Source organism: Mus musculus, chromosome 6, assembly GCF_000001635.26.
Source record: "Mus musculus strain C57BL/6J chromosome 6, GRCm38.p6 C57BL/6J".
Classification (NCBI taxonomy): Eukaryota; Metazoa; Chordata; class Mammalia; order Rodentia; family Muridae; genus Mus; species Mus musculus.
Genome location: NC_000072.6, coordinates 135,524,101 through 135,543,196, shown reverse-complemented (window position 1 = coordinate 135,543,196; position 19,096 = coordinate 135,524,101). Strand labels below are relative to the sequence as shown.

The 19,096-nt window shown below is 44.1% G+C and overlaps 1 long non-coding RNA gene across 1 annotated transcript in view; it reads right to left on the bottom strand.

Moving 5' to 3' along the window:
* Gm25136 overlaps positions 1 to 16,654 on the bottom strand; it is a 57,718-nt gene extending 41,064 nt beyond the window's left edge. Inside the window, exon 1 of the long non-coding RNA XR_001785388.2 lies at positions 16,170 to 16,654. This is a non-coding gene — a long non-coding RNA (predicted gene, 25136). The remainder of the gene's footprint in view (positions 1 to 16,169) is intronic.
* Positions 16,655 to 19,096: the final 2,442 nt, after the last annotated feature.

Sequence of the window (19,096 nt, the reverse complement as noted above, 5' to 3'; positions counted from 1 at the left end):
TCAAAACAAAACAAAACGGTAAATAAAAATCAAAATGATATAATTAATTGTAAAATTTTGCACACTGGTGAGACATTTGGGAGAAGAATCTATTTCTGCTTCCTATAACACACACATACACATACCACACATGTGTACACACATATGGACATAGGTGGAGACTCGCACATACACCACATACATACACATACCACACATGTGTACACACATATGGACATATGTGGAGACTCACACACATGCACACACAATGACATACCCTACTCTTTCTACTGTTGGGAACTGGTTCTATGGGACAGACACAGAGCTGAGATGTCACTCGGCTCCAAGTGGGTGGCCGAAGGAACACTGACTGGGAAGAGGTAAGAAAATGAAGACAAACAGAAACAATGGGAAAACAGAGGCAGGTAGCAAAACTATTTCCTAATGCTGGAGAATTGGAAACTGCAGATTTCGTTATCTCCCTTGTTCTCCAGGTTGGAAACTGAGGCACTGTGGCATTAAGAGCCTTCCTGGAGTTAGTTCCTGATAACAGAGCAGAAGGCACAGAACCTAGTGGGCTCCTAAGCTCTCCCTGCAGAAGTGGCTCCTCTCTGAGCCTGCTTCCCACTGGCATTCTTCCTAGAAGTGCCAGGGCAAGGTTCGACCTCTCTGGTGTCAGTTTTACATTGATTTTCCTTCTCTCCTGGTGTCATCAAAGGGCAGCACTTTTCTCCTTACTTTCCCATCCTGCCTGAAGCAAATGAAATGTGTGCCGCTGCCCTTTCTGCGTTCTCCTCTTGGGATGCTACAGCTTTCCCCAGATGGACGGACTGCTGGATGCTCACCTAACAGCCAGGCCTCTGCAGAGGGCCCTCCTCTGCTTATCTCAAGCAACAGATGTGGGGATTCTTAAGCATTCCCTAGGACGGGCTTGAGTGCTCTTAGACACATGCAATCTATTGTATTAGCTCTTCCCCTGGGGTTCCCAGAAACCTATAGAATCCACCCAGTCTGGAAGAAAGAATCACTGAGAAAAGACAGAGCTGGAGACAGAACCAGGACTGTAATTGATAGCAGGCATGGGAGACGGGAAATGAAAGCGGAGGCATCAATGCCAGGAGATGATGTGTGACGTGCATTCAGTGTATGGATCATGGATGAACACGCCTTTCCTAAAAGGCTCTTCCACAATTCAGCATCCACCAGCTTTCAAATCTCTCATATTTTACCTTTTAAACCCTGGGTGTCTGCCTGGCCCTGTGCTCTGCTGATGAAGAGCTCAGGCACAGAAGGGTTACACACCTTGCTCAAGGCCTCAGTGACCTAGTCAATGGTCCCACATCCTGGCACCTTGTGTTCGCAAACAGGACACTTCTGTGGCTGCCTGCTCTGACTCTTCCAAGGCAGTGACAAATTACGAGGTGTGCACAGCGCCTCAGGCACATTTGCAATCTGCATAGATGCGACAGGCTCCCAGCCCCCAAGGGAGTCTAAAGATGGGCCTGGAAGGTTTTCATTTTCACCTGCCATGTTTGATGGCACCCAGCGAAAGCAAAACATCAGGGGTCTCCACAGCCTCTGCACTGAGAATTCCCTAAAAGGAGAGAGCTTGGCTGTATTTGCTTACAAGACAATTAAGGTAGACAAGATGAGTCCAGAGTTCTGCGGGATATTTACACCATCTAGCCTGGCTTTGCTGTATGCAGAGAGAAAGAGATGTCAAAGGCAAACAGATCTGCCCTTCTTGCCTTCTATACTAAGGAAGCTCACTTAAGAAAATGTATATCTAAGAGATTTCTTAAATTCTTCTTGATATTATGCAACCTTGGAAGGTGGAGAACTGTAAAGTGTATGTTAAGCTTGGTTATTGGATACCTTCACCAAATATATATTGTTTCAGTTTCATTTTTGCTTTAGGAAAAAGGAATACATTGTATTAATATTGTGTTTAAGTCATACAGTGAGGACATTTTAACTTAGGAGCCAAGAACAAGAGGCCATCTTGTAAACATCAGCAAAGACTAGCTATACATACATACATACGTATATACATACATACATACATACACACACACACACACACACACACATATATATTTTAAATTTTGTTTATTGGTTAAACAGTGACTTCTTAAATACATTGAGTATTTCCACCAATAATTGTAATGAGGTCTGACTCTAAAGAAACAACAAAGCCATTAATAGGTAAAATACCCCTATTCTGATAAGGACCCCTGGCCCTGACTAAACTATCCAGGGCTGGAAACTACCCTAAGGAGCAGCTCCACTGGTGCCAAGTTGTTTGTTGTTGTTTGCAGGCTTAATGCTGACCATTTTCTCTATAAACAAGAAGTCTACCTCTCCCTTAGAACCTCTGAAATGTAAATATGTAAATAAATAAGGAGACTAGCTGCCTCTCCTTTGCTTTGGAGTTGAAAAGACTTGACACAATTGAAACACTAACAGGCTAGAGAGGAGCTTTAATCTCTCAGGCTAAGTGTGAAGCCACCTCTAGCAGGAGAGGGAGAGGGAGGGGGAGGGGGAGGGGGAGGGGGAGGGAGGGGGAGGGGGAGGGGGTTCTAGAAGGGGGAGCCTCCCTCAGCTTTTCTGCTGCAGGAGGGAGTGAAGGAGAAACTTAAAGTCCCAGTTAAGAACCCCTGAAGAGATAAGGAATCATTATTATTATTGAGGTATGTATCTCAGAGACTCCACCAGGGAAGAATAAGCGTGGGCCCTAATTTGCATAGTCACTTAACCTACAAATGCATACAGGAGGAAACTGTTTGCACAGCCTTGGAGGGGTTGAATCATTCTTTCCTGCTCTGGTGCCCCTCTAAATTATGAATAGGCAAGCAAGCAAAAAAATCTATATTAAACCTTTAAAATGAAAAGAGCCCTCAGCTTCAAAAGTCTGGGTGGCATTTGGCCCGAGGACCATGTCATGTCTTGCAGGATCCCATCATGTAGCTGGCAAGCAGCAATACTGGAACTGAAATGGATTAAGTCTTCCGGACTCTCTGAGCCTTGTTACCTACCAACTGCTAAGAGATGCCCTTTGGTTCCAGTTAAAATACTTTAAACACAAATAAATTTTAGAAGCCTGCTGAGTTAATATTTGCCTCGAGGGAGAACAGAAAAAGAAAGGAGCCCGTCTGTTCCTGCAGGTGCCTTTGCGGTGTGCCTGGAGCACTTAACCCCTCCACTGCCTGTCAGTCTGTTGCAGTAAGATGGGCTACCGTCTGAACCGGAAGTGCGGTGGAACAGGAGGAAGGAGGGCAGCCATTTCTGCTTAGTGGTAGTTAATACTGTCTGCAAAACACCAAGTAAGGCATAATATGCCCCCACTGTAGCTCTCTTACTAATGCATCACATTAATAGCTGGCTGGATCTACATGGTAAGGCACCCTAAATCCTAAAGCCCCATAGAACGGAACTGAACTTTTTCCTCTAAACCGTGCACTGTGATTCAAACGTGTCTCCTCCAACCAAGTCCTGAAGCACAATGGCTGCTGTATTCGGAAAAGATCTTGGTGGGTCCTCTAACGTTTGATGGAGTAGAAGTCTGGTCACGTGGGTGGGGCTCCTGGCAGATGGTGTTAGATCTTTCAGAGGTGGGGACTCATGAAAGGCCAATGGGTGAATACAGTTGCTATCCTTAGAAGAGATTCTAGAAGCCAGAGACTGGACACATTTACTAGCTCTTTGCTTCCCATTGGCAATCTGATCTTTTCTTCTTTTCCATACTACTGCCGTCATCATCCCACAATGTGTCCATACTTGGACAGAGTAAGGTGTTTTATCGCGGCATCCCATACATACATACAATATATTTTATCATGTTTGCTCTTAATATTACCCATACTGAACCCCTCCTTTTTCCCACTCCACACCACCCCTAGTGTCCCTCCAATTCTCCTCCACATCCCTGATGGTCTCCCTTTTCCTTCTGTACCTCTGTCTAATCTTCCTGAATTCTCACACTAAAATAAGTAACTATAGAAAACCCCAAACTAATAACTAACAAGAGGAGAACACAGAATAGCCAGCAGGTATTCATTGAAACGCTTGGAAGGCCTGTATGAGATCCATAGCACACATGGGGATTGTTACTTCCATGACCATGCTTGGGTGGGTGGGGGTGGGGTGCTACAAGATGTTGGGACAAGAATGGAGATATTTACTCTGTGAGCATTCAAAATTGATGATGTAGCAATCTTTTATGTGAGTGAGCCTCATACTGAGGAGAAATGAGAACGAAATTAAAATAGAAAATTAAAATAGAAAAAATACAGAGAAAAGAGAAGAAGTACGCCGTGTGGACTTGGGCAGAATAGCAGGTAGGTATCCTTAGAAAGAAAATTGACACTTCTTTTTAACAATATTCAAAAACGTAGGAGAGATTGCTTGGTGAAATTAGAAGACTTATCTTGCCCCGAATACAGCTTTTTTTTTTCTCCCCTAAAACTTCCATGAAAATTAATTTCATATAATTAAAAGCATGAGAAAAACATTGAGTTTAAATCCTACACAAAATAATAATAGGGGGAAAAAAAAGCTAAGCATAACGAGCAGAATAATGACTCCTGGGGGGGGGTAGAATACATACAAAAAGATCAAAACTGCAACTTTTTATTTCGAAACTAACTAAAAGATACTTAAAAAGTGACTTTCAAAGGTAAATAACATAAATCAAAAGTACAAGAAACTCAAAATTGGGTCATAGACTACAGGAAAAAAACCTACACATAAAACATCTCAAAATGAGTATTGAACAAAGAACACATGGATGAGTTAATACACAGGTAATTATTCCAAAGATATAGAAAGTATAATAGGGAAAATCTCAAGGAGGGAAAAGGAGAAAGCAGTGTGAGGCAGAGACAAGTACTGACAACGGGCAAAGAAAAGCAAATAGGCAGAGCTAAAGTAACAGAAAGGAACACAACTTTAGCTTTGCTTGTCTCTAGAGTAGATACAGAATGCCCTGGGCATTGAGCCTCTGGGCATGTCCCTGTGAACAATTGCAGGGAAGTTTAACTGGGGAGTGGGAGGCTCACACTGAATGGGCAGCATCCTTCCACGGACTCAACAAAAAGGCAAGGCAGAAGTGGCATAGTTGGGTCCTCAGGTAGTACTATGTCCAATCTTCTGAGGAGCCGCCAGACTGATTTCCAAGAGTAGTTGTACTAGCTTGCAATCCCACCAACAATGGAGGAGTGTTCCTCTTTCTCCACAACCTTGCCAGCATCTGCTGTCGCCTGAGTTTTTTTTTATCTTAGCCATTCTCACTGGTGTGAGGTGGAATCTCAGGGTTGTTTTGATTTGCATTACACTAATGACTAAGGATCTTGAATATTTCTTTAGGTGCTTGTCGGTCATTTAATATGTCTCAGTTGAGAATTCTTTTTTTAGCTCTGTACCCCATCTTTTAATAGGGTTATTTGATTCTCTGGAGTCTAACTTCTTCAGTTCTTTGTATATATTGGATTTTATTCCTTTAATGGATATAGGATTGGTAACAATCTTTTCCCAATATGTTGGTTGCTGTTTTGTCTTATTAATAGTGTCCTATGCCTTACAGAAGCTTCGCAATTTTATGAGGCCCCATTTGTCTATTGTTGCTCTTAGCACATAAGCCATTGGTGTTCTGTTCAGGAAATTGTCCCCTATGCCCATGTGTTTGAGGCTCTTCCCCACTTTCTCTTCTATTAGATTCAGTGTATCTGGTTTTATGTGGAGGTTCTTGATCCACTTGGACTTGAGCTTTGTACAAGGAGATAAGAATGGATCAATTTGCATACTTCTACATGATAACCATTTGTTGAAAATGCTGGGGTTTTTCCACTGGATGATTTTAGCTCCTTTGTCAAAGATCAAGTGATCATAGGTATGTGGGTTCGTTTCTGGGTCTTCAATTCTATTCCATTGATCTACCTGCTTGTCTCTGTACTGATGAAGATTCCAACATATAACAAGAACACGTGTTCCACTATATTCATAGCAACATTATTTATCAAAGCCAGAAGCTGGAAAGAACCAAGATGTCATTCAACAGAGGAATGGATACAGAAAATGAGGTACATTTATACAATGCAGTACTACTCAGCTATTAAAAACAAGGACTTCATGAAATTCTTAGGCAAATGGATGGAACTAGAAAATATCATCCTGAGTGAGGCAACACAGTCAGAAAAGAACACACATGGCTTGCACGCACTGATAAGTGGATATTAGCTCAAAAGTTCAGAATACCCAAGATACAATTCACAGACCACATGAAGCTCAAGGAAAAGGAAGACCAAAGTGTGGATGCTTTGGTTGTTCTTAGAGTGGGGAGCAAAATGCTCATGGGAGGAAATACAGAAACAAAGTGTGGAGCAGACACTGAAGGAAAGACAATCTAGAGACTACCCCACATGGGAATCCATCCCATATACAGTCACCAAACCCAAACACTATTGCTGATGCCAAGAAGTGCTTGCTGACAGGAGCCTGATATAGCTGTCTCCTGAGAGGTTCTGTCAGAGCCTGACAAATACAGAGGCAGATGCTCACAGCCAACCATTGGACTGAGTACAGGGTCCCCAATGGAGGAGTTAGAAAAAGGACTGAAGGAGCTGAAGGGGTTTGCAACCCCAGAGAAAGAACAACAATATCAACCAGCCATACCCCTCTAAACTCCCAGGGACTAAACCACCAACCAAATAGTACAATGGCTCCAGCCACATGTATAGCAGAGTATGGCCTTGTCAGGCATCAATGGGAGGAGATGCCCTAGGTCCTGTGAAGGCTCAATGTCCCAGTGTAGGGAAATGCTAGGGTAGGGAGGCAGGAGTGGGTTGGTGGGTGGAGGAGCACCCTCATAGAATCAGGGGGGATGGAATAGGGGGTTTCCAGAGGGGAAACTGGATCTGGAATGTAAATAAAGAAAATATCTAAGAAAAAAAAAAAAAGGCAGGGCAGGGCAGAGCACCAGCCCGCATTGCATTGCTGTTTGCTTCATGACTGCAGAGTCCTGCAGCCATGCCCTCCTCTGCTATAAGGGACTCTATTCTAAAACTGTGCACCAAAATAGACCCTTCTGTCCTTGAGATGCCTTCCTCAAGTGCTTTGTCACTGTAGTGAGAAAATTAACCATCACAGTTTAAAAAGAATTATAATCCAATGGAACTTTCTTGCAATCAAAAAAAAATGCTACTATTTGAAAGAGCACAACCCATGTCTACCATTATCAATTCAGAAAGACCACAAACAAGACCTACTGACCTGTTTATATAATTCTGATCAAAAACAAACAAACAAACAAAAAATGACCAGTGGCATAGCTTAGCTGGCAAAGGCACTTGCCACCAAGTCTGACAACCTGAGTTCCATCTTCTGGTCACAGAGGTTCCATGTGATGAGACTAGAGAATCAATTTCTTCAAGTTGCCCTTTGACCTCCATACACATGAACGGCACATGCATGTGTGTCTGCATGCACGGGTGCACACATATACACTAAATACATGTAATTAAAACTTTAAAAATATAAATAAACTTTAAAAAGCATTTGAGCAATAAATAGAAAGGATAATAACTTCCCAAGACTTAAAATAAAATTAGATTGTTTTGGAGTTTTGCCAAAATGCTTTATGACAGGCAAGAAGTGAATCACTTGCAATGAATTGAGTGCCCAGAGAGGCCCTTAATTTCTCACAGAGCCATATACAAGGTTACAGAACAAGAAAGCATGATTTTTCAATCCACTCGAATAACTGAAAGCTGGTAAATTTCCTAGAACCAAAATAAATCTATTTTTAAAAACCAAACAAATGACGACTGATTTACTAGAAGAAAACGAGGAAGAAACCTTGACTGTAAAATAAAGTCAGAAAACATGATATGAAGATCTAATATCCAGCATAGCAAATCTTTAAGCATGGAGAACACAGATTGCTACTGACATGCCGCAAGCCCAGGGAGAACTGTTGCATAGTGGGTATTTCCAGGAGAATGAGCTGGCCAACAAAGAGGGGAAGTGACCATAACATCATTAATTACATGACCCAGAACATTATATACACACAGAGCAACTACAACAACCCTGCACACCAAACCCATACCATAGAATGTCTGCAACACTGATCGTATAATGTATCTAGGGAGAGAGCAAGAGAGAACAAGAGAGAGAGAGAGAGAGAGAGGGAGAGAGAGAGAGAGAGAGCAAGAGCGAGAGCGAGAGCGAGAGAGAGAGAGAGAGAGAGAGAGAGAGAGAGAGAGAGAGAGAGAGAGAGAGAGAATATAATGGGGAACACAAAGCAATGGTGCCCAGAACAGTCTCTGAGTTTTTGTCTTGATGTGGCTTATTAGCATCATGAAGTGTCTAGTCACCCTTCAAAAACTGGATCTCACCCTTTCCAACTAGAAGGCAAATGTCAAGGCTGAAGATGTCCCATATACACCAAAAGACGTATCATCAGTCACATACTGCTTGGAGTTAGACGCTGAGCCTGGTAGTGTAGGCTATAGTCTCAGCTGCTGGGCAAGTGAGGCAGGAGGATTACAATTTTAATCCCTACCTCAGCTAGAGAGTTCAAAGTTATCCTGGACAACTGAGACCCTTTCTCAAGTACAAAGTAAAAAGTAGGCTGGACTTTCCAGCTCAGTGGTAGAGCACTGTGTACTATGGGAAACTGTTCAATCCATTCTCAGTATTTCTAAGGAAGGAAGAAAAAGTGGGGGAATGGAGGTAGATTCATAATGGCCCTGCAGGTATTCGCTGAAGAGAAGAAAAAAATAAGTAGTCAGACTTTCCTATTTCTGCTTTCTTCTTGACATTGTTCACTTGTTTACTTTCAAACAAGGTCTCTCTCTGTAGCCCAGACTATCCTGAAACTCACTAATTAGCTCAGGCTCCCCTTGAAGCCATGATAACTATCCTTCTTCAGCATCCCAAATGTTGGGGTTACTGGTTTCAGTCATCAAACTCTGGCATCCCCTGTGTCCTTGGAAAACAGAATTTTCAGTGTGAAAAACACAGACATAAAAAAAATGGTTAAGGGCGGGCGTGGTGGCGCACGCCTTTAATCCCAGCACTTGGGAGGCAGAGGCAGGCGGATTTCTGAGTTCGAAGCCAGCCTGGTTTACAAAGTGAGTTTCAGGACAGCCAGGGATATACAGAGAAACCCTGTCTTGAAAAACAAAACAAAACAAAACAAAACAAAAACAAACAAACAAAAAAACCCGAACAAACAAAAAAAAATGGTTAAGTAAAAATTCTACAGTCTTGGGTTCAGGGGTCAGGGAGATGCTTCAGGAAAGTGTTTGCTGGGGAAGCATGAAGACCCAAGTTTCCACAATACCCACGTTTTTCTTTTTGAAAGAAGGAGGATGCCCTTGAGAGTGTTTATACTGGGAAGTGCAAACACGAAGATCACCGGGGTTACTAGCCAAACAACCTAGCTTAGCCAGCCAAAGTACCAGGGCAAATGAGAGACTGGCTCCAAAAGGAAAACGATGCTTGACTTTTAAGGACCAACACTTAACGTGTATCCTCTGGCCTCTACGTCCACAATGCACACACACACACACACAAGCACACCACAGGCATGAATGCATATATGCACATGCACTCTCTCTCTCTCTCACACACACACACACACACACAAATTCTGTAGTCTAAGATTTAAATCAGATGTTCTAGTATAAATTCAAGCAATATTTTACAATAGAGTATATTTTGAATACCTAGCAGTATTTAATTTATTAAGTTATTCATTTTGCAAATATGTCCACTGAAAATGGCTCAAAAGATGTGATCAGCTCTGTCCCAGTGACTCTCTCCAACCCCCAGACTACAATTTTGAATACCATTTCACTGGGTCTGGAGAGATGGGTCAACAGTTTAGAACACTGGCTGCTCTTGCAGAAGACCCAGGGTGGACTTCCAGCATGAACATACTGGTTCTCACTATCTGTAGGTCCAATTCCAGAAGATCCACTGACCTTTCTGGACTCCTTGGGTACTATGAATACCACCATCCTCAGATACACATGCAGACAAAACACCAGTACACATAACACAAAGTTATAATAATTTATATACCATATCACTAACACAGTAGAATATCATGTAATCATCTTGGAACAGGGTTGCATGGTTGGCTTGAAGACCTGAATCTAGCCCACACTTCAAAGCCAGGAACTGATGAGATGTGTTCCCATCTACAATGCTGGGGAGATGGGGTCGGACAGATCAACAGCCACCTGAGCTTACTCAATTGATTAGCACCACACCAGTGAAAGAGGGTCTGTCACAAAACATAAATCAAGGTCGACAGTTCCTGAGGAACAATAGGAAAGGCTGCCTCTGGCCTCTACGTGCATACACATGCACACACGTGTGCACGCACACACACACACACACACACACACTGTTCATGAACTGTACACTGCAAAAGAGCCCGAGCCAAACTGCATAAGCTATAATAGGTCAACAAGAAACAGAACATTCTGAACTTCATTAAGTATAATAATTGCAATCGATATAGAAGCTTCAAATATATCTAATTCAGTGAAGCTATAATGATGCTTTAAAGGAACCATCAATCATTGGCGAAGATGAAGTAACAGAACTAGAGGGTCAGCATTGTTTTTAAGCACCTGAGCTGTATGTCAGCAGGTACGGTGTGCCTCTTCCCAGCTGCAGAGTGTATGGCCACTTCTGCCAGGTGGATCCAGCCTCTGGATCTAGCAGCCAATTCAAAAGAAATATGGAAAGCCCAGGAACATGCTGACCTGCACTGTGAGACTCCAGCAAGCAAAATCTGCACTGAAGCTTTACACGGCAGCCAACTTAAGTCGGCTGCAAATGAATTTCAAGTAAAATATTGGAGGGGTAGCCTGCAAATTAAACAGCCATTGGAAAACCATAGCATATATTTGTGAAGATTAGATGACAGTGCCCCCTGGCGCACAAGGGGTCAGGGGCAAAGCAAAATGGTAATGAAATATTAGACAAAACTCAAAGGAAACACCAAGCCACACGGGATTGCTTGTGAGTGTGTTAGGGGGTGGGGAGTATGGACTGAGAACAGGTTCATGATGCAAGTTCTGGGATGACTGATGCGACCCCTCCTCAATCCTTATGCTTTTCTCTGTTCTGTTATGAAATTAGAAAAAGTTGGATCACACAAATAACAAAGAGTTATTCAGAAGGTTACTGAATTTGTCAAAAATTATGGAGCCATTTTTTCTGACAGAAACGTAAACCTTTCTGCACTAGCATCTAAGGGCTTGGACTTAGAGTCCTTGCTGTTTTGGTTATTAGTTGTGTGGCTACTGAGCCTTGGTGCCCCCATTTAGATTCAATAGAATAATAATAAGCCTCCCAGTGGGTGTCGTACGATGCAAATAAGATAATCCATTGTAGGAGTTAGTTTTCTCTTTGTTGTGACAAAGCAACTTAAGAGAAGATGGATTTATTTGTTGTTCGTGGCTTTAGGAAGAAGTCAATTCGTCATGGCAGGAAGGCTTGGCACCAGGTCTGAGAGACTATCTAACCAGCAGATGGTTTTCAATCAGAAACCACCATGGCTGCTAATACTCAACCTGCTTCCTCCTCTGATCCGTTGCAGGCAGCGGGGAACTCCAGTGCACTGGATGACACCATCTGAATTCAGGGTGAGCCTTCCCTTGCCAGGAATCTCCTCAAGAATCTTGACAGGCATAGTCAGAGGTGTGTCTCCTAGGTGATTCTAAAGCCAGTGAAGTCAATAACGAAGGCTACCCTCTGTGGAGCAATCACATAGTAATCACTCAATAGATTAGGCCCATGGTGAGTGTTGCTGCTATTGATGGAAAGGATGAAGGTGTCTAGCTGTGTAGGCATCTTTTCTATGGGTTGCCAGGGACCCATGTGAGGCCTCTTTGGATTTCCACTGCAGCTATCAGACTTCTTTTTCTCTCTTCTGCTCCAATTATATTCTGCAAAAAAATTGGTCTTCATTTCTTTAAGTACTAAATGCTGTGGAGAAATGAAAAGGGTTACAGACTTCCAAACTATACTAAACCATCTTTAGTTGTTGCCCAACTGCCACAGGGGCCAGTATGGTAGTCACTGCCATATTGATGGGGAATAGAGAAGCTGGGGGAACATGATTAGCCCATGGTTTGTGTGTGAGGCCACCTCTGTGGGCATCAGGAGACTGTAGTTATCCTTAACCCCTCAAATGGGCTAAGGTTTACAGATGTGGCCTCTAAAGCAATTACCATTCTTAGTGTGTTATCTCTGGATGCACATGTCAGTTTGATTGTGTGTGTGTGTGTGTGTGTGTGTGTGTGTGTGTGTGTGTGTGTGTGTGTGTGTGTATCATACACATACTCATACACATATAGAGCTTGTGATCCACCTATATTTATAAGCCTTCTGCTCTATGGAATGTCAATTCTGCCGACCTGTCCTGGATCATTCATTACCTTCTACCCACTATAGTATCAGGGATAAAGATGTCCTCTGGCAAGAAGTGTTGGAGTTAGTTCTCATACCCTTTAGCCTGAAAGGCATGCTGGGCAGGGTGTGAAATGTTCCTCTATTTTCTAAGCAACCTCCCCCTCTCCATGCTCACCATCTGGGCTATAAAGACACTATTCTCTTTTGCCTGACCTGAGTTTCCATAATCAGTTCAACACACCTGTTTGCCCATTTCAGATATCTCACTTTGCCTCATAGAATCTGCTATAGATGAGAGAGAGAGAGAGAGAGACTTCTGTGAATTGTTCTCTGACATTCATACATATGCACACACACACACAGAAACACACAGACATCATGACACAAGTGAGCCTACACATACAAAAATAAGTAAATAAATATAATGGAAAATAAATAAATGATATGCAATCCCTACCACAGATCGTGTGAGCCTATACTTTAAAGACATTGTTTATGCCTTTAACAGAACCTTGTAGCTATCTTTATTAACCAGTTCACTCTGTCCATTTCTGAGATCCTGTTCGTCCATCCTGGTGTTTCTTAACCACAGCTCTGCTCCACTCACAATTCTGACTAGATCATTCTTCTTGCCCGTGGTTGGCTGCTCTACCTATCATAGGATTTAGTGATGTGTCTGTCACCTACAAAGAAGTCACAAATATTACCTCTCAGAGAATTTCTTAATTCCCTTAGTAGGAGGGAAGATGTTTAGTTAGTAAAATACTTGCATGCAACCAAACCAAACCAAACCAACAATCCCCTTCCCTCACCCTCCAACCCCCCCCCCCACACACACACACACACTTTCCAGGCATGTTGAGAACTGCCATGAGTACCGGCACTGGGCAGATAAAGGTAGGAGGATCCCTGGGGCTTGCTGGCCAACCAGTCTAGCTTAATCTGTTGTGATTTCCATGTCCAAAGAGAGAGACCCTTTCCCCATAATAATAATGATAGAGTTAACAACAACAATGATGAGGTAGCTAGCTCCTGAGAGGTGACACCCAGCATTGCCCTCTGACCTATGCACGCATGCACACACGCACACACGTTGACACACCCTCCCTCCCTCCCAGATTTCTCAAAGGACAGTTTCCCAGCTGAGGGCCATTGAGCTGACATTGACATTGACCCCTGTAGGAGTTTTTCTGACAAAGGTCAGGTAGTTTTAAATCTGGATTTAAAAAAAAAGAAAAAAAGACTGATTTGAAACGTCTCTTGGCATTCTGACAATGTTACTTCATGAATGTATTGGTCATTTTTGAGTGGTCAGCCAGTGGAGCAGGGGTCGTTCTGAAGAGAGATTCTCTTGTGGATCTAAAAGAAAATCCTTTTCACTTTTTTTCTTTGATCTCAGCGTAGCATGTCTAGGTGAGATTTTCAGTTTTTCAGTTTGTCATCAGTTCTGGAAACTTCTGTTGTAGTTTCAACGCTAATGTTCACTAGCCTCTGCTCTTGATTGTGTTTCTCTCTGTCTCACTCACTCTCTCTCTCTGCCTCTCTCTCTCCCTCCCTCCCTCCCTCCCTCTTTCCTCCTCTCCCTATATCCATTTTGGTTTAAGAGTTTTGTGAACTCTCCTACACAGCCCTCTCAGATTCCCACTATAAAACAGGAGCCCATATTGCTTGTCTTAGACAAGACACCCTCGGCCTTGAGACACCAAGAAGAGCTCTGGGTTGCTTTCCTTCCCCAGTCTTGACTACGACAGACCTGCCCCCCACCCCCATTCAAATGCCGGAAATAATCCAGTAACACTTTGTAAGCCTCATGGCATGAGTGGTGCCCTCCTTTGCCCTTCCCTGGGCCTTAGGATTCCTCTAGAGAGAACCCCTTCGTGTTTGATATTCTGTAACTCTTGAAGCCTCTGGCTGACTCTGCCTATTCCTGGACACAGAAACCAGCAGGTCCTGGCCCATTTTAGACTTAAAAAAAAAACAATAATAACTTACACAGAGATGTTTATGTTGTCTTTGAACTTAGGTCTGGCTTTGAATCCTCTCTTTTTAAAGTGTGAAAGGTGCTGGACCTTCATGTGCCCGAAGGGGATGCTTCTGAGAGTGCTTTCAGGGCCACCTTGGCAGGACACTCCCCAAGCTCCTCTGTACCCAAGTCTGCCTGTCACCCTCATCTTGGGTCCTACTGACCAGAGTGAAATAGGGTCCGGCCTTTCCGTGTAGACTAAGTCTAATCCGACTCTCAGCTTCTTGCCGTCTCCAGGGGTCTCTCTAACTGTTGCAGTTTCGTGTGTGTTTGTGTGTATGTGGGGTTGCTTTGCTGGAGACTAAATTTAGGTCTTACACCATCGGCAGGCACTTCACCACTAAACCCTAGTCTATTCCCAGACCTCTGTGTTGGTTGTAGATAGAATTTCACTAAGATGCCCAGACTTATTGCATCCACTGTGTATTTCACTGTGAACTTACTATTCTCCTGCTTCAGCCTTCTGAGAAGCTGGGCTAAGGAAGAGAATATATTTTGTTTTGATAGGCTTCTGTGCACAGGTCTGGGGATAGAGAAATTCAGTAGATGCAGAAAAATGTGATTAAAAATAGCACAAAGACTTTCCCCACAGCTTGTTCCTCGCTTTCTCTGAGTCAGGTTTTACTTTGCCTATTTGCTGGTTCATTTAAGCAACAGTTGTCTCCCCGCTAAGCTCCTTGTTAAGGGAGCTGGTAGGAGATGACTAAGCCAAAGCCGTCTTTTAAAGGGCCCAGGAATCATGCAGGAGTCCAGCCACTAGGCCTTTACAGTAGTGCGGGAATCAAGCAAGGCATCCCATGATCTGTCACTTTCATTCCTCACAGCCCTGAGGCTTCCACTTGCTCTAAGAGTCTCTTTTGCAAATATAAGGGACTCCCCCCACCCATCCTTCCAGTGAGAAAGTAGCCTGAGGGTACACTTGCCCTGAGCCTTCTGCCAGACTTTTCCTGGAGAATAATGGGGTGGACTCCCCAGGTAGAGAAAGCCTGCAGGGAAAATGCCCCTAAGCAAGGTCTTTGTCTACTGCAAACGCAGCCACTGGTGTCCCTGACGTTCACTTTCCTGTGTTTGAGTCCCTGCTCTCAGGGGCCATCTTGCTCCAAGGAAAGCTGACATTGAGGACTAAATGGGTTTTTCCTTTAGCCACAGAAAGGCAGATTCCTCTTGTCCGAAAGAGGCAGAAATGGCACCTGAGTATACGCGTTACCTAATTTTCTACCATAAGTTACCAGCATAGAGTCATCAAAAACTTGCTTCAAAAAAAATTCTGTTCCCATGGAATACATTATATTTAAGTCCTAAAGATGCCCTGGGAAGCCCAAATTCAAGCTTCGATCGGGAATGTTTGCTTGGTATTAGCCTCAGTCCCAAACTGTAGTAGGTAAATGTATCCTGTAAAAGGGGCGGAGCTAACAATGGGCGACTGCCCCCTGCAGCCTTTCCCTCAATATGCCTCCATCTCTTCAGCTTCTGCTTCTGCAGACTCCACAAAGATGAGTGCTTCCTACACAACAGGTAAGTGAGGGCTCGAACAGGAAGTGTCAAACAACCAGTTCATTGGACTGTGTGACTTCCGCCCATCATAAGGCCTGGATCTAGACGTGTCCTACGTCTGTACAGTGGGAGCCCTGGTGCTGCGATGTCAATAGAGCTGTTGCAAGGGTTAAAATCCACCCCCCACCCCCAGCAAACCTCCGCCAACTGGTGAGAATTATATTTTTATTATGATAATTACCGCGGATGTCCAGATTCCAGGCAGAGCTGCGCCTGCGCTGTTTGGCTCTCGCCCACTCTCCATCTGTTTCTCTGAAGAACAGCGGAAGAAAGCTCTGGAAAGGCAGCCACAGACTGACTACAGAGTAGGTCGTGAGAATGGAGCAATGCTGTCTGTCCTGTGTGGCCTGGGTTACCGATAGGCTCTGGTCAGCGGGAAGGCATGGACTGGGCGTAGACCTTCCTAGCGAAGCCAGGAAAACACACTCGTAACAGACTGAGAGTGAATCTGCCCAAAGGCCGGTTGAAAACGGTCAATTCTCTATTCTACCGAAGCTATCCCTAGTGCTGTACCATAGCGATGTGTGACTCACGTAGATGTGCACAGCCCCCTACTTCCCAGACGACAATGAGAGGAGTTGATCATGTCGCGATGCAACCTACCAGCGCTCCTCAGTGTGAGGGTGGAATGTGCTCATCAGACTGTGGGAGGGGCAGGGGAGAAGGCCAGAGTCTGCCCTCTCTCTCTCTCTCTCTCTCTCTCTCTCTCTCTCTCTCTCTCTCTCTCTCTCTGTCTCTCTGTCTCTCTGTCTCTCTGTCTCTCTGTCTCTCTGTCTCTCTCTCTCTCTCTCTCTCTCTCTCTCTCTCTCTCTCTCTCTCTCTCTCTCTCTCTCTCTCTCTCTCTCTCTCTCTCTCTCTGTCTCCCCCCACCCCACCTCCGCTGGGTGCCTTGTTCTCTGCAAACCAACATTTATTAACACCGGGCCTGTCTAACATGGCTTCTCAACGCCTGTTCATTCTCTGTTCTACCTGTCTTTCCATCCCCGACAGCCCAACCTTTTCTCCCTAGCCCAGGCATCTTCCCAGCCTGCCTAGATGGAATGAAGAAAACTCACAAGATGGCCTTATGAACATCTGGAACACATCTGTCCACTGCCCTGAAACTGATCCCAGGTGGTGCTGGAGGGAAAGAGTTAACAACACTAATGAATAAGCCTAATTGATTACTAAGCACCATGAGCCTGGTGATAATACCCCATTGGAATCCTGCCAATCCCTGCCATTGGAATCCTGCCAATCCCTGCCACATAGCTACAGGCAGCTCCGTTTTGCTGGGGAAACAGGAAATGCAGGACAGCTCAGAGTGTCTGAAGCAGAGAACCACGGAGGACTCTGGATCCCAAGAGTGCTAAGAGTTGAGTAATAGAAGTATTTAATCTATCTCGATTGCATCCCTGAGGCTCAGCATGACGTCACCGCATTTCCAGCTTCACGATGATAACTATCTCTACCGCTCCTAAGGGTGAGACTGGCCGGGAGACAAAGGACCCCAACGAGTCCAACTGTTCTGCCTCTTTTCCTCTTGAAGTTAGAAATCCAGGAAATAAATCTCAAAGGCCAAGCACTCAGTCCATGGATATTTGTTATATAAGTAGAGATGGCCCTGGTAGTATTTTGAGGGATAAAGGTTTTATGACACCATGATTTTTTAAATGAATATTTTAAAAACATTTCATTTTATTTGTGTGTATTTGTGGAGGTCTGGGTGCCGATGGAAGGCAGAAACAGGTTTAGGGTTCCTTGGGGCTGGGGTTACAGATGGTTGTGAGCCACCCAACATGGGCTAGGGGATGAACTCAGATCCTCTGCAAGAGCAGCAACTGCTCTTAACCACGGAGCCATCCCTCAGCAAACATGTTGGGATGCCATCTCTTATCTATTACTGTTTCAGGTTTTGATGGTGTGCACTTTTTTTTTTTTTCCTAAAAAGCTAATAGTATAGAAAGGGAACATGGATCTTTGTGAAGATTCATTTACTGTCAAATAGCTGATTAGATACCTTGAAAATGTCAACTGATTAAACAATTAGATCCCAAATAAGATACACTTTATACTGAACTTGAAAGAAATCTCCAAGACCAATTTAAACCAATGATCACTACCGCCCCCTAAAGGGTGAGTTGGCTGGTGGGCGTGGGAAATTCAAGGTAATTGAGAGGGTAAGAATGCCTGCCCTAAGGGCAAATCCTGATGGCATATCGCTGTGGGGATATTAACCGAGGAACAGTAATAATATGGAGATATTAAGCCTGAGATGCTTGCAAGTCTCCAAAGAACTCATAGCCACTGAGGAGGAGGAGACCGTCTCCTAGAGCAAGAACAGGCAGATGCTCTCGAGAAAAGAGATCCTAAATGGCTTTTCACTTAGGACTTCTGGATTCCCAGAGATTAACAGCATGAAAACCCTAGCTCACAAAGCAAAGCCACTGTAATTGAGAATCAGGTCATATAGGACCAGGGTCAAGCAGACACCACCCCACTCCTGTCCCAGGCACAGGCCTAGAAAGACTGGCCAGAAAGAAGTGCTTGAGGCTTCCAGCCTCTCCCTATTCCTCAGAGAACAACTGGACCAAGGTGAAGCTGGACTCACTGTAGAACTGGATGATACCTCCTGTTTACACAGGAGAGAGTCTGAGTGGGAAATTGCTTTCTGTGCTGGTGTGGAATTATAGAACAAAGCTCCAGTTAAGTTAAAGGTGGTGCTGGAGTCACCAGCTCCTTTGAGGTTGAGTTCCAGCAGGATATCCATCATTGAACAGGGAATAAAGCTGAAGACACTCAGGGAGAATGGAAGTCAGGAGCCCCACTACCTCACTGCTGAGTGGCCAAGAAAACCCTACTGTTAAATAATTTAAATTATCAAATATCCCTGTAGGCTCGTGTTCTAGAGCATTTAAAGCCCTGATGCTTACTCTGAGAGGTGTCTTGGCTGATGGATGTAGACCACTAGGGGTGAATCTTGAGGGGTCTAGTAAAATCCCATCCTCACTTTCTGATCTGCTAAGACATGAGGAACCTCTGCTACGTCCCTGACCCTTAATCCCACCATGCCTCCCCACTGCAGTGGCGTGCAGACCCAGTGTGGAAGGTGGGATAGTAGAGTGTAAG